We start from the raw sequence: 12,378 nt of genomic DNA, 5'->3' as shown, positions 1-12,378 counted from the left end.
TTCAATCGGGTCCTTATTTTATTTAATAAAAATAAATTATATATATATTTAGGTCAAGTCAAATGTGGATTTTAACCTAAAATATTGAGTCAAATTTCGAGTTAGATGAAAACCCTCCTAAACTCAGATTGAATCAGATGTGAGTGAAAGATTTTAATTTTCAAATTAGATTTAGGTAGACCAAAAATATGACCCGACCTAACTGGTTGTCTCCCTATTCGTAACTTATTAGAGAGTCGGGTGCAATTAACCCGAGTGTTGGTCATTTAAACGCCATTAACAATGTAGCCTATTGCCATGCAAATGTCTACTCTCGAAGGATCTGCTTTAATAGAATCCCTATCCTTACCTTAACATTTTTGTCTTCCTGCTATAGTTTCAACACTGTTGAACTTAATGAACTATCAATTAAGGACATTTTTTTATTAATACGAGGTAATTATATAATAATAAATGTTTGGATTTTTCCATTTAATCATTGAGTTTGCTTAATATATTCTAAACAAGAAGATTATTAGATATATTAATGAAAAAAATCAGTGGAAAGATCGAATGTACCTAATAATAACTCTTTTAAATACCAACTTTTTTTATTTTAAATTATTCCACTTTGCTTCCTACATATGAACTCTTTAATTAATCACTCAATCCCTCAGACTACCGTGACCGGACGCATCGTGGTCGGGATAATAAATCTGATAACTAGGAGGAAGAGTGACGCCCAAGGTACCGCAAAACCTTTTGATTTGATTACCAAACTCGGACGTGAATCTTCCATGGTTAAAAATCCAGTTCCTGCACCTGTAATCCATACTAAGAATCGCTTCGCAGCATCCAAAGCTGATTTTTATCTTATTTTCAACCAGGGATTTGAAAATATCGTGCTGGCACCCATCTACTTTTATCACTGTTTCCGCCCAACACACCGTCGGGTCCGGCGTGTATCTCTCTTCCCATCCGAGAACCGAGAAAACTGGGGTGATGGCTATGGTCAATGCAATGGCTGCGAAGAGCAAGAGGTGCTGTTGAAATGAACCCATTGCGATGGAACAACAAACTGGTTGGTTTCTTTTGGAATGTGGTGCTGGGAATTTATATGGAGTTGTTAAATGTCAATGGAGCTTTTCATTAATGGTTGTATGTTTCGAGATTAGTCGGGTTAAATGACTTTTGAATTTATTGCAGATTGATATGGAAGTTTTGCATTCATATGGTTAATTGCATCCGTTAATCAATGAACAAAATTTTATATTCATCTTCAAACTTAGGGATAGCCATTTCACCTAGACTCCACGGATTTCGAACCATATTAATTCAATTAGATCAATTTTTAGAATGTTATCAGATCATATTAAGTTCGAGTTTAGGGTGAAATTATATTTAGAGAAAATTCTAATAACATTCCTTTTATTTTATTTTCAATTAAATCCTTATTTAACCTAATAAAAATAAATTATATATATATATATATTTAGATTTTCTCAGGTCGAGTCAAGTGTGAGTTTTAACCTAAAATATTGAGTCGAGCTTTGGGTAAGATGGAGAGCCTACTAAACTCACGTCAGATCGAATACGAGTAAAAACTTCAATTTCCAGATCGAATTCAAGTATGTAAAAAATGTGACCCAGTCGGTTACCATCCCTATTCAAAACTTCAAAGGACACTTGGGCGTAAGGGTGTTGTTCGTTTAAACGCCATTAATAAGGGAACCAATGCAACTTTCTATTGTCATGCAGCAGTCTTGTCCTTCTCGGGTATTCTTTCTTAGTTGGTTTCTTATGTAATAGTAGCATGAGTTTTCAAATATTCTGTTTCTGAAAATTTCAAGAGCTCAATCACTTGTCTGTGCCCAGTGACATACACAAACAAGAATAGAACTTTTGGTTTTGGCCTCATGGTTTGACCGGTGAGCTTAATATGTTGGATTAAATTTTATAATTATGGGTACATATTTTTAATATATATATTTTTATCATAAAAAATAACATAAATTAAGTGACAAGTTATGTTATAAAGTGTAAATACTATTAAAGTTGTATTTATAATTTGATGAGGGACATAGTTATAAGTACATACAATAACTTATTATTAAATCAATTATAAATGATTATGGTCCCCGGAAAATAGATTATCGAGTATTTACTCTTATCTCCGTCAGAGAGTTTGTACTTAAGGGAACTCTAAATTTTTCGAAGATAACCAAATAAAAATTTAAAGATTTCAACCTATTAATTAATCTACGTACGCTTCCCCAAATCTAGTAGTTCTTGTTCTTGATGATTTGACATGATTTGATACTTATTTGTTTTCATAATATATTTTTTTATTCTAACAAGTGGTATCAATGTCTCGTCATATTGAATCATTGAGAATAAATTCATTTTCTATTATTTTTGAATTGATTCGTTTAGTGTAATTTTATATCTCGATCTTGTGTTTCGATTGTAAATCGACGTTGAAGTTTTATGTTTTGATTTTAATATAAATTAAGTTTTTAAAGAATTATGCTATTATACGATTAAATTTTTTCAAATCGATGGAATAATTGAGTGTTTTTACTGGTTCATCATTGTATATATTAGTTTCCGCTAAATATTTTAAGGATCTTTTTGTAAGTTATACGAGATATATGTTAGTTATTATCTATATAAGGATTAGGTTAATTTTGTATATATATAGTAGTTTAGTCTAACACTAATTCCTACTTACTGCGTAGGTAAGGATAAGACTAACCTAATTTAGTTTAATTTAAACTTTATGTAAATTCTTGTACAAATTATAGACCTATTCTAATATGGGGAATAAGGTGAAATAATCAACCTTTTACCGAATACCTACTTTCTACGTGGTTTCAGATTAGGTTGTCGATCTTACTCACAACCGTAGCCAGTGATGCTGACTCCTTCCTCTTCCAAAATTTGTTCGAAGGATGCACAACTAATCACACAAATCCGTTGCCAGCAAAACTACCTTTTGAGATCATGCTCATTACTAAACCAGTTGATCTGATATTTTTTTCAGCAGCGTCCGGGTCGTTTTACCACTGCTGTCAGTTCCAGTGGTAGCTCCTTTACTCAGCAGACGATCGAGGAGTTAAAAAACATGTTTGGTCCGTTTACAATCTCTCCAAACTCAACATAGACGTGCAAAGTACATGATTGTAGTATTTCTTTTTTGGCTGACAAGCGTCCAGTTACTACTTGGATCGTGGATTCCGGGGCTAGTGACCACATGACGGGAGATATTAAGTTGTTTCACTATTTTAAAGAACGGAAGTCTTCATCTCATGTTCGAACTGCAGATGGTTCTTTGTCTCCTATTGCATGGATTGGCTCCATCCGGATAAATCCAAATATTTTTTAGATTCGGTTCTATAAGTTCCAAACCTCGTCTGAAACCTTCTTTTTGTCTGTTGATTTGTATTGTCATACCCAATTTAATTCCAAATTTTGTGAATTTCAAGATTCAAGCTCGGGGAAGGTGCTTGGTAGTGCTAAGCTATGTGGAGGCCTCTATATTCTTGAAAAGAACCAGCCTTTCCCAAATCAAGCCTACTCCAATTCTTTATCTCAGTTTGTTCCTTTATCACATCCATTTTTTATTTCTCTGTAGATGCCTGGTTATGGAATTTTTGATTAGGACACCCTAGTTTTCTTTTATCTTGCCAAATTGTTCCCTAAGTTGTTTATCTATAAAAATCCTAAGCATTTTTCTTATGATATTTGCCAATGTTCCAAGCAAACCAAGAGTTTTATCATCCTTCTCTTTAACATAATTCACAATGTGACATTTGGGGTCCCTCTAGGGTTATGGTTTTCATGGGTCTCGATGGTCTATTTAGTTTATTGATGAACACTCTTATACTACGTGGACTTTACTAATGAAACAAAAATTCGAAGCCAGTGAGATATTTCAGAGGTTCCACAAAATGGTTGAAACTCAGTTCCAAAGCTCTATCAAAAATTTTCAAATAGATAATGGTAGTAAATATTTTGCTCAAACCTTTGGGTCTTTTTTCCATACGAAGGATATTTTCCATATTACTTCCTGTGTCAATTCCCCTCAGCAAAATGGGGTGGCAAAAAGAAAAGATTGAAATCTTATTGAGGTTACCATGTCTCTTCTATTCTCTACAAATATTCCTAAATACCTTTGGGGTGAGGCTCTCTTAACTGCTACATATTTAATTAATAGAATGCCTAGTAAAATCCAACAATTTCAGTGTCCAATGAATGTGTTTCTTCAGAGTTTTTCCCATTTTAAACTCATGGCTTTGTCCTTACCTCTCAAAGTTTTTGGTTATACGGTCTTTGTTCGTAATAATGATAAACCCATGTCTAAGTTAGATCATTGAGCCTTTTGCAATGTTTTCAATTGGTATTCTTCTTCTCAAAAGGTTGCAAATGTTACTATCCACATACTAAATGAGTGTTCATTTCTATGGATGTCATCTTCTTTGAAAATAAATCATTTTTACTAAATCTGAAATTTAGAGGGAACCATTAGCAAAATTTCATATTATTAAACCTTTTGAATTTGTTTCAAAACCGCCCCTACCAACCAAAATACCAGTAAATCTATCAGCAAGCTTACCTCAAATAGATTCAACAGAAACAATGCCAAACTTGCCAGCAAATTTACCCCAAATAGATTCAACTGAAACACAAAATTATGAGCCTCAAAATACAATACCTTAAATTTAAAATTCTCAAATTCCATCTAGTCCCATAACACCAAATTTATCTATTTCACCACTGATCTCCTAAACCAAAAGAAAAAACACCTTGCATAAAAAAGAATACCAAAACATATCCCAAAAGTCTCTACTCAGCCTATGTACTGCCAAGAATCAGAACCAGGTTTGAATTCTTTGGAAAGTGAAGAAGGTTATCAGAGTAAGTTAGGTGTTTTGGTTGATACAAGTGAGTTACCGGTTACTCAAAGGAAGAGAGTATTACGTTGTACAACTTATCCAATTAATAAGTTTGTTGCTTGTCATAAACTGATACCTAATAATTTTATAGCTAAATTAGACAGTATTCACATTCTAGACACAATGGAAGAAGTGCTAAAAAGTCCCGAGTGGAAGAAAGTGATTGAAGAAAAGCTCTCGATGTTTGAAAGTAACAAAACCTATATCATTGTTAATCTTCCTAAACACAAAAGAAAAGTTGGTTGCAAATGGATCTTCATTGTGAAATACAAAGTGGATGGAAGTGTTGAACATTATAAGGCTAGACTGGTGGCGAAAGATTCACTCAGACTTTTGGAGTAGACTATCAAGAGACTTTTTATCTAGTTGCGAAACTTAGCACTGTAAGGGTATTACTTTTCTTAGAAGTAAGTAAGGATTGAGTGTTTCACCAGCTAGATGTCAAGAATACATTCCTCAACGGTAATCTTGAAGAGGAGGTCTACATGCTAGTTCCATTGGGAGTTCAAATAAAATAAGGGAATCAACAAGTGTGTAAACTGTTAAAGTCGTTATATGGACTAAAAAAAATCTCCTCGGGGTTGGTTTGACAGGTTCACGAAGGTCCTTTTGCGAGATGACTATAAGCAGTGCCAATATAATCACACACTATTTGAAAAGACGACACCGACAAGAAAAATAAAATCTTAATTGTCTACATTGACGATATCATCATCACATGTGATGATTTAGTGGAGATAGTGAGGTTGAAGAAGCTGCTGGCGAGAGAGTTTGAAACCAAAAATTTGGGGATCTAGCGATATTTATTGGGAATGGAAGTGGCTAGATCGAGAGAGGGAATTATTATCAACCAAAGGAAGTACATTCTAGACTTGTTTTTTAGACCGAAATGTCAGGTTGTAAGCCTTCGAAAACTCCCATGGAAGGAAAATTGAAGGTACAAAAGGAAGGTAGTCCTGTAAATTAATAGTAGTATCAATGGCTGGTACGAAGAACACTTAGAAGCTGTGAATCGAATCTTGAGATATTTGAAAATGACATCATGACACAAGTTAGTTTTTAGAATACATGAAGACCAGTCGGTAATGATTTTTATATATTATAGTTAGACTGGAGAGTTAACGGACAGGAGGATGACTATGGGTTATTTCTCATTTGTTTAAGGAATCTAGTGACCTAGAGAAGTAAAAAATAGGCAGTGGTCTCCAGAAGCAGTGTTGAAGCAGAATTTAGGGCGATGTCACTTTAAATTTGATCTTCACGGTGACAGCAAGTCTGCCATAATTATTGCTAAAAACCCAGTTCACCATAATAGAACGAAGCACATAGAGATTGATAGACATTTTATCTTCGCGAAAGTAAATGGTGGGTCAGTGAAGCTTAACTATGTTTCCATAAAAAAATCAGCTAGTCGATATTCTCACCAAAGTGCTTCCAAGAATTAGATTTGATGAGATTACGTCCAAGCTGTGTCTTTACAATATCTACTCCTCGGCTTGAGGGAGTGTAAGTTATACGAAATATATGTTAGTTATTCTCTAGATAAAGATTACGTTAATCTTGTATATATTAGTAGTTTAGTCTAACATTAATTCCTACCTACTGTGTAGATAAGGATAAGATTAACCTAGTTTTGTTTAATTTAAACTCTATGTAAATTCTTGTATAAATTACGTACCTATTTCATAATGGGGAGTAGGGTGAATTAATCAACCTTTTACCGAACACTTACTTTCTACCCTTTTAGTTCCATGAAAGAGTAAGAAAGAATTAGGAATGAGGGTCGTCAGACTTATGGGAACTCCTGTATAATTTCTTTTTTTGAGGAAAAATTCGATTCTAAATATACTTGACCAAAATTATTTTTAATTTTCTAATGTATTTCAAATAGAAGAGCCATTGTGATAAATATGGGTTTAATTTAATTTTTTTCTCATCTCCCCTACTCGATCTCTAACTCATTTATTTTAGTCAAAATTTGAAAAATGTTATGCATCATATTCAATGATTAAATGAGGAATGTAATAGCAATTGTTTCGTGGAAATGATGGGTAAAGGAATTAGAGGATGGGAATGGGGTGGTTCTGAAGTTAAATGCCATTTTCGCATAAAATATCTATTTTGAAAAAAATGTCCAAGGATCCGATGTTTCGAGGGGGTACACTTGAGTGAAGTAATCAAGTAGAGACAGCTCGAATACAACATATAGGAGCGGTTTAGGGTTGTGATCAATAAGTGATTATATCTTTTACGACAATAATCATATGATGATAATTTTGATAAGATTTATTTATTTTGTTTGATTTGATTATTATCATGGTTTAGAGGTTAAAAAGCACGATAAAATGATGGATTTTCATTAACAATTATTGAGCTTTTTTTTAAGGTTTTCATCTTGAAATAACCAGTATACAAACACGATGTTTGCTTTAAATAAATATATAGATGTTATAGTGTTTATTTTCCAGATTCAAAGTTGTTTTGAGCGTATGCTACTATTGTTAAGGATGATAGAATATATATTTGGAATGAAATTTATATTGGATTTAGATTTACTTCAACTTTTGGTTAAACATTGTTTTGCAGTTTATGTTTAGTAATTTATAAAGTTATGTATTAAATGCATTTTTAAGAAATTCTTCAGAAACAATCAAAGATTTGAGTTTTCAATTTTTTGTAGCACCATTTATTTAACCTTATTTCGGGTTATTTTGGATAATGTAGTGCAATCATAAATTTCAGTTTTGATCTTTGATTGTTATAGAAATATTAAATTTGAACATTAATATTTATTTTGAGACGGATTAATTAAAGCAATAAGTCGTTATAGTGACCTCAATTGAAAAAAAAAATATAGGTTATGTACATGTAACTTATGATAGATTAGTGTTGATCGGCCCAAAAGAAGATTAATAGTTGATATAATCGCATGTACTACTTTGGTAATAAACATGTGATAATTATTCGATTTAATATGTGAGTAATAAATTGGCCAAAAGGAAGATTTTTCCTTGACATGTTCTTATTATCAGTGTTTAGTTATTGTACCAGATATCACTTAAGGTAAATATTTTGTCTAAAGATGAAATATTAATAGAGCATTTGATATCTTAAGAGAGTGTACTCAAATTTATTATTTTGGTTATCTTTTAATTTAATTAAAAGATAAATTAAGAGAAATTGATTGATTGACAATATTTTTATGGTTTTATTTATATTGTTAATGCATATATATTCAATTTTGTTTTCCATTTTTTATTGTTAGTTAATATATATATATATATATTGAAACAAATTAATTCATATTATGGTTATGTATGATATTTTGATATATTAGATGAAACATAATGCCACCAAAGTGATATCTTTTATGTAGACTGGTTTATTTAGAATATTAAGATGATTATGTGTTTCTTGTGATTCATGCGTTTATTAATGGACCCAAAGGAAAGTTAATATTTGATAGGATTTCAAGAGACATGTGTGGTAATAATATGTGATAATTATAAGGTATTTTATGTGAGCATTATATTAGTCCAAAGATTAATCTATTTTTCGACATAGCTTATTGTCAATGTTTGATTACTACAACAAGAGTACCATTTACTTAAGATGTAGTGCTTGGTTTCTTGAGATGTAAATTAGCCATAATTTTGATTTTATTTGTTTACTTAAGATGTGAGCTTCAATTTTATTTATACTTTATTATGTATTCAACTATTTATTTATTTATTGCTATCACATTATCTGCTATTATACATTTTTCTGCTCATTCTTAAGAAAATGAATCTCAATGAATGAGAAAAATACACTTTTATAAGGTTTTGGTTGTATGAACATAAACTTTGCACCAAGGAAAGAACAATTTCTAGCTCTAATTGGGGATAACATCCTTAATTGGTATAATATATTTTAAGAGGTAAACTTTGTTCAAATTGTATAAGTTTAATGGTCATGAAGCAAAACATTTTAGAAGCTTTTAGGGGCACATAATCTTAAAAGATTACTTAGGTCAGTTGTTTCCTTGACAAATTTGAGAATTTTTTTTTTCAAAAACAATAAGGTTTAAATGACATCACTTTTGATTTCTTTGTTGTCTATAAAGTATAAGGGACAAGGAAATGTAGGGAGTATATTATGGATATGTTTCATATTGTTTCAAGACTTAAGCCACTTAAGATTGAGTTTTTTTCTAAAGAATTATTTGTTCTTATAATTTCAGTATCACTTCATATTGAGTTTAATCAACCTAAAGGGAGAAATGAACTCTAAATGAGTTCATTTTTCATTGTGTGCAAAAGGAAGAAAGGTTGAAGCATAATAAGTTTTAAAGTACTCATTTTAAAAATGCATAAAAGATAAAGACAAAAATAAAATCAGAATGTAGTTGTTAAGGGTTCAGCTCAAAAGAGACAGCGATATGTTAAAATGGTTGTTCTCTTTTGAGATAAGTTAGGATTTATAAGGAGAAATTGATATCTAAAATAGTAAGCAATTACTTTTGTTATTTTGAGCAAATTAGGGGTTATAAGTTTTATGATCCCATAATTAGCAATATTTTTAATTTTAGATCTATAACTTAATTTTTTAGGATGTTGAGTTTAGAGGGTTCTAAGGTTTGAGAAATTGATTTTGAGGAGGAATTAAATTATAACTCAATCCTTATGATCACTTTTTATGATATCCATGTATTCATACATTTCGTTAATTAAAAATTGAATCTAGAATCTCAACAAGGTTATTTTGAACAACTCTCTATTTAAGATGAGAAATTATTTTGGAAGATCAAACTCAACAACCTCAAAGAATAAATGTCATTCAGAAGATCCACAAGATGAGATAAATATTATTTTATATTATTATGTTTCTACAAGAAATAAGGATGACATTGGAATGATGGAAGATGATTTAATCAACTTTCATCATGTCATAAAACTTATGGCTCTCAAAAGTGGATTAATGCTATGTAAGAAGAGTATAAGTCCTATACAAGATCATAAAGTTTGAGAACTTATCTCATTACTTGAATGTGTAAAGCTTATTGATTGTAAATGAATATTTAGAACCAAGATGGATGCAAATGGTGATGTTGATAGGTATAAGGCATGTCTTGTATATAAAAGATATACTCATAAATAAAACATTAATTAAAAGACCCTTTCAGGACAGTCATGCTACTTATTGCTCATATTTGATATTGAGTTACATAAGTTGGATTTCAAAATTGTGTTTCTCAATGATAACATTGATGAGATGTTTTATGTGGTGCAATTAAAAAATTGTAGTTTATGAGTTTAAGTATGGCTCCCATTAATTGTATAAAAAATTTCACCAAGTGACTATCTCGTTTGGTTTTGAGATGAATTTGGTTGATAATTTTAAATACTATAAATTCAGTGGGAGTAATCCAAATAATACCTTTTATTACTAAAAGAAATAAGTTCCTCATATTTCAAAATAAACAAAGAATTTAATGTATACTCAAGTTTATACACATTTAGGCATGATTTTAGGATATTAAGCAAATATTTAAGCAGTTTGGGTATGGATCGTTAGATAGCAGCCAAATTGATTCATACACTGTATTTAAGAATAAAAATGTTACATGCTCACATATCAGAGGTCTTGTAAGTAAGAGATCATTAGGTTTATAGACTCCGATTTATTGGAATATGGATGCAAAGTTTTGTCACATGAACTGTTAATTATAGATTGATAAGAAATACCACTTGATTTATTTTGTAACAATTAAGTTGCAGTCCTTTATTCCATATATAACAGAAACACCTTAAGTCTAAGAACATATACATTATGTTTCTAGTTATTAAAGAAAATTCAGAGTGGTTATGTGTTTATAGAGTATATTAGTACAAACTCATAATTGTGCGCTTGCTAAAGAACTGTCACCTAAGGTATTTCATGAGCACACTACTCATGTAGGTGTAATATCATTTAAGGATATTCAGTTTTAGTGTGACTTTGTATTTAATGCTAGTTTATTATAAACACAATTTCAATTACTTCAGTTTAATAACATTTATATTAAAATTATTTTCTGTAGAAATAAAGTTTTTTATTTATTCATACTCTGGTTTTGGTAAAATTTGATCTCACTAATGTTTAAATAGGACCAGTTGAAAATAGACATGTGTGGTTCACATTGCTTGTAATTTTCATAATACGCTCCATGATTGATCAATATCATTTGGTTGTGTTTGTATACATGACCATTGATGGGTCTAGTCATGACGCTATAGCAAAGGTCGCTTTGATCCTATATGAATATAGTTAATGGACGAGATTGTTATAAAATACCTATTATATGATAACAAGTTTTGAGCTCATAAGATATACATTTATCAAGAAACATATGTTGCCTAAGTGGGAGATTATTGGATTAAAATTTCCAAATTATGAGCACATATTTTTAATGTATATTGTTATCATAAAATATGACATAAATTAAGTGACCAACTATGTTATAAAGTCATAAGGTATTAGAAGTGTCATGGAAATAAAAGTGTAGATACTATTAAATTTGTATTTATAATTCAATGAGGGGCAAAGTTATAAGTACAAACAATAACTGATTTTTAAACCAACTATATAAAGGGTTTATGATCCCCAATAAATAGATTATCTCATATTTACTCTTATCCTCGTCAGAGAGTTTGTACTTAAGAGAACTCTATCTTCTTAGAAGATCACAACCAAAGAAATACTTAAAGATTTCAACCTACCAATTAATTCAGGTACATTTACCTAAATCTAACATTTCTTGTTCTTGATGATTTGATCCTAGTTTATTTTCATAATTATTATGGTTTGATTCTAACATAATAATGACTCTTAGTTGTGGATGAAACATGAAAGTACTTATTTTTGGATTGGGTTTTGCTAGATTGATACTTAACGAACTATCAGTTAAGTATTAGTATGAATTGATTATATATCAGTATTTGTTTGAAATTTTCTCAATCAATTGACAACATATGCACATACACTTTGCAGAAATCATAGCTCTAATCTGAAACCTCCAATGAAAACAACATTTCATTGAACCATTAAGATAGCTTAATAGGTTCTAAACAAGAGAATTATTAGATATATTATTTGCGAAAATGTACCTAATAGTAACTCTTTAAATATAAGGTTTATCAAACATTATATTTTAAAGATAATTAATCACGTGAATTTATTAAAAAGTTTATTTTCTCTTTTTTTTTTTACTTTATTTGTTTTTTATTGGATGAACAACGATACTTTTAGATATAGACAGCGGAGATATATGGGTTAAAAAATTTAGATGTAAAAACTAGCGTCAAAGCGTTTGTAGTCCAACGGTTAGGATAATTGCCTTCCAAGCAATAGACCCGGGTTCGACTCCCGGCAAACGCATGTCTTTTATGCATTGAGCAAAATCATAGTACACGTCTGTTATTAT

General features: G+C 30.7%; 1 non-coding gene across 1 annotated transcript; it reads left to right on the top strand.

The window, feature by feature from the left end:
* The first annotated feature begins 12,260 nt into the window (after positions 1 to 12,260).
* Positions 12,261 to 12,332, top strand: TRNAG-UCC. The gene has a single exon. It is a non-coding gene; the product is annotated as a tRNA-Gly (tRNA).
* The last annotated feature ends 46 nt before the right edge of the window (positions 12,333 to 12,378 follow it).

Source organism: Hibiscus syriacus, unplaced genomic scaffold (genome assembly GCF_006381635.1).
Source record: "Hibiscus syriacus cultivar Baekdansim isolate YM2019G1 unplaced genomic scaffold, ASM638163v2 tig00112159_pilon, whole genome shotgun sequence".
Classification (NCBI taxonomy): Eukaryota; Viridiplantae; Streptophyta; class Magnoliopsida; order Malvales; family Malvaceae; genus Hibiscus; species Hibiscus syriacus.
This window is presented reverse-complemented; position numbering and strand designations above follow the sequence as displayed.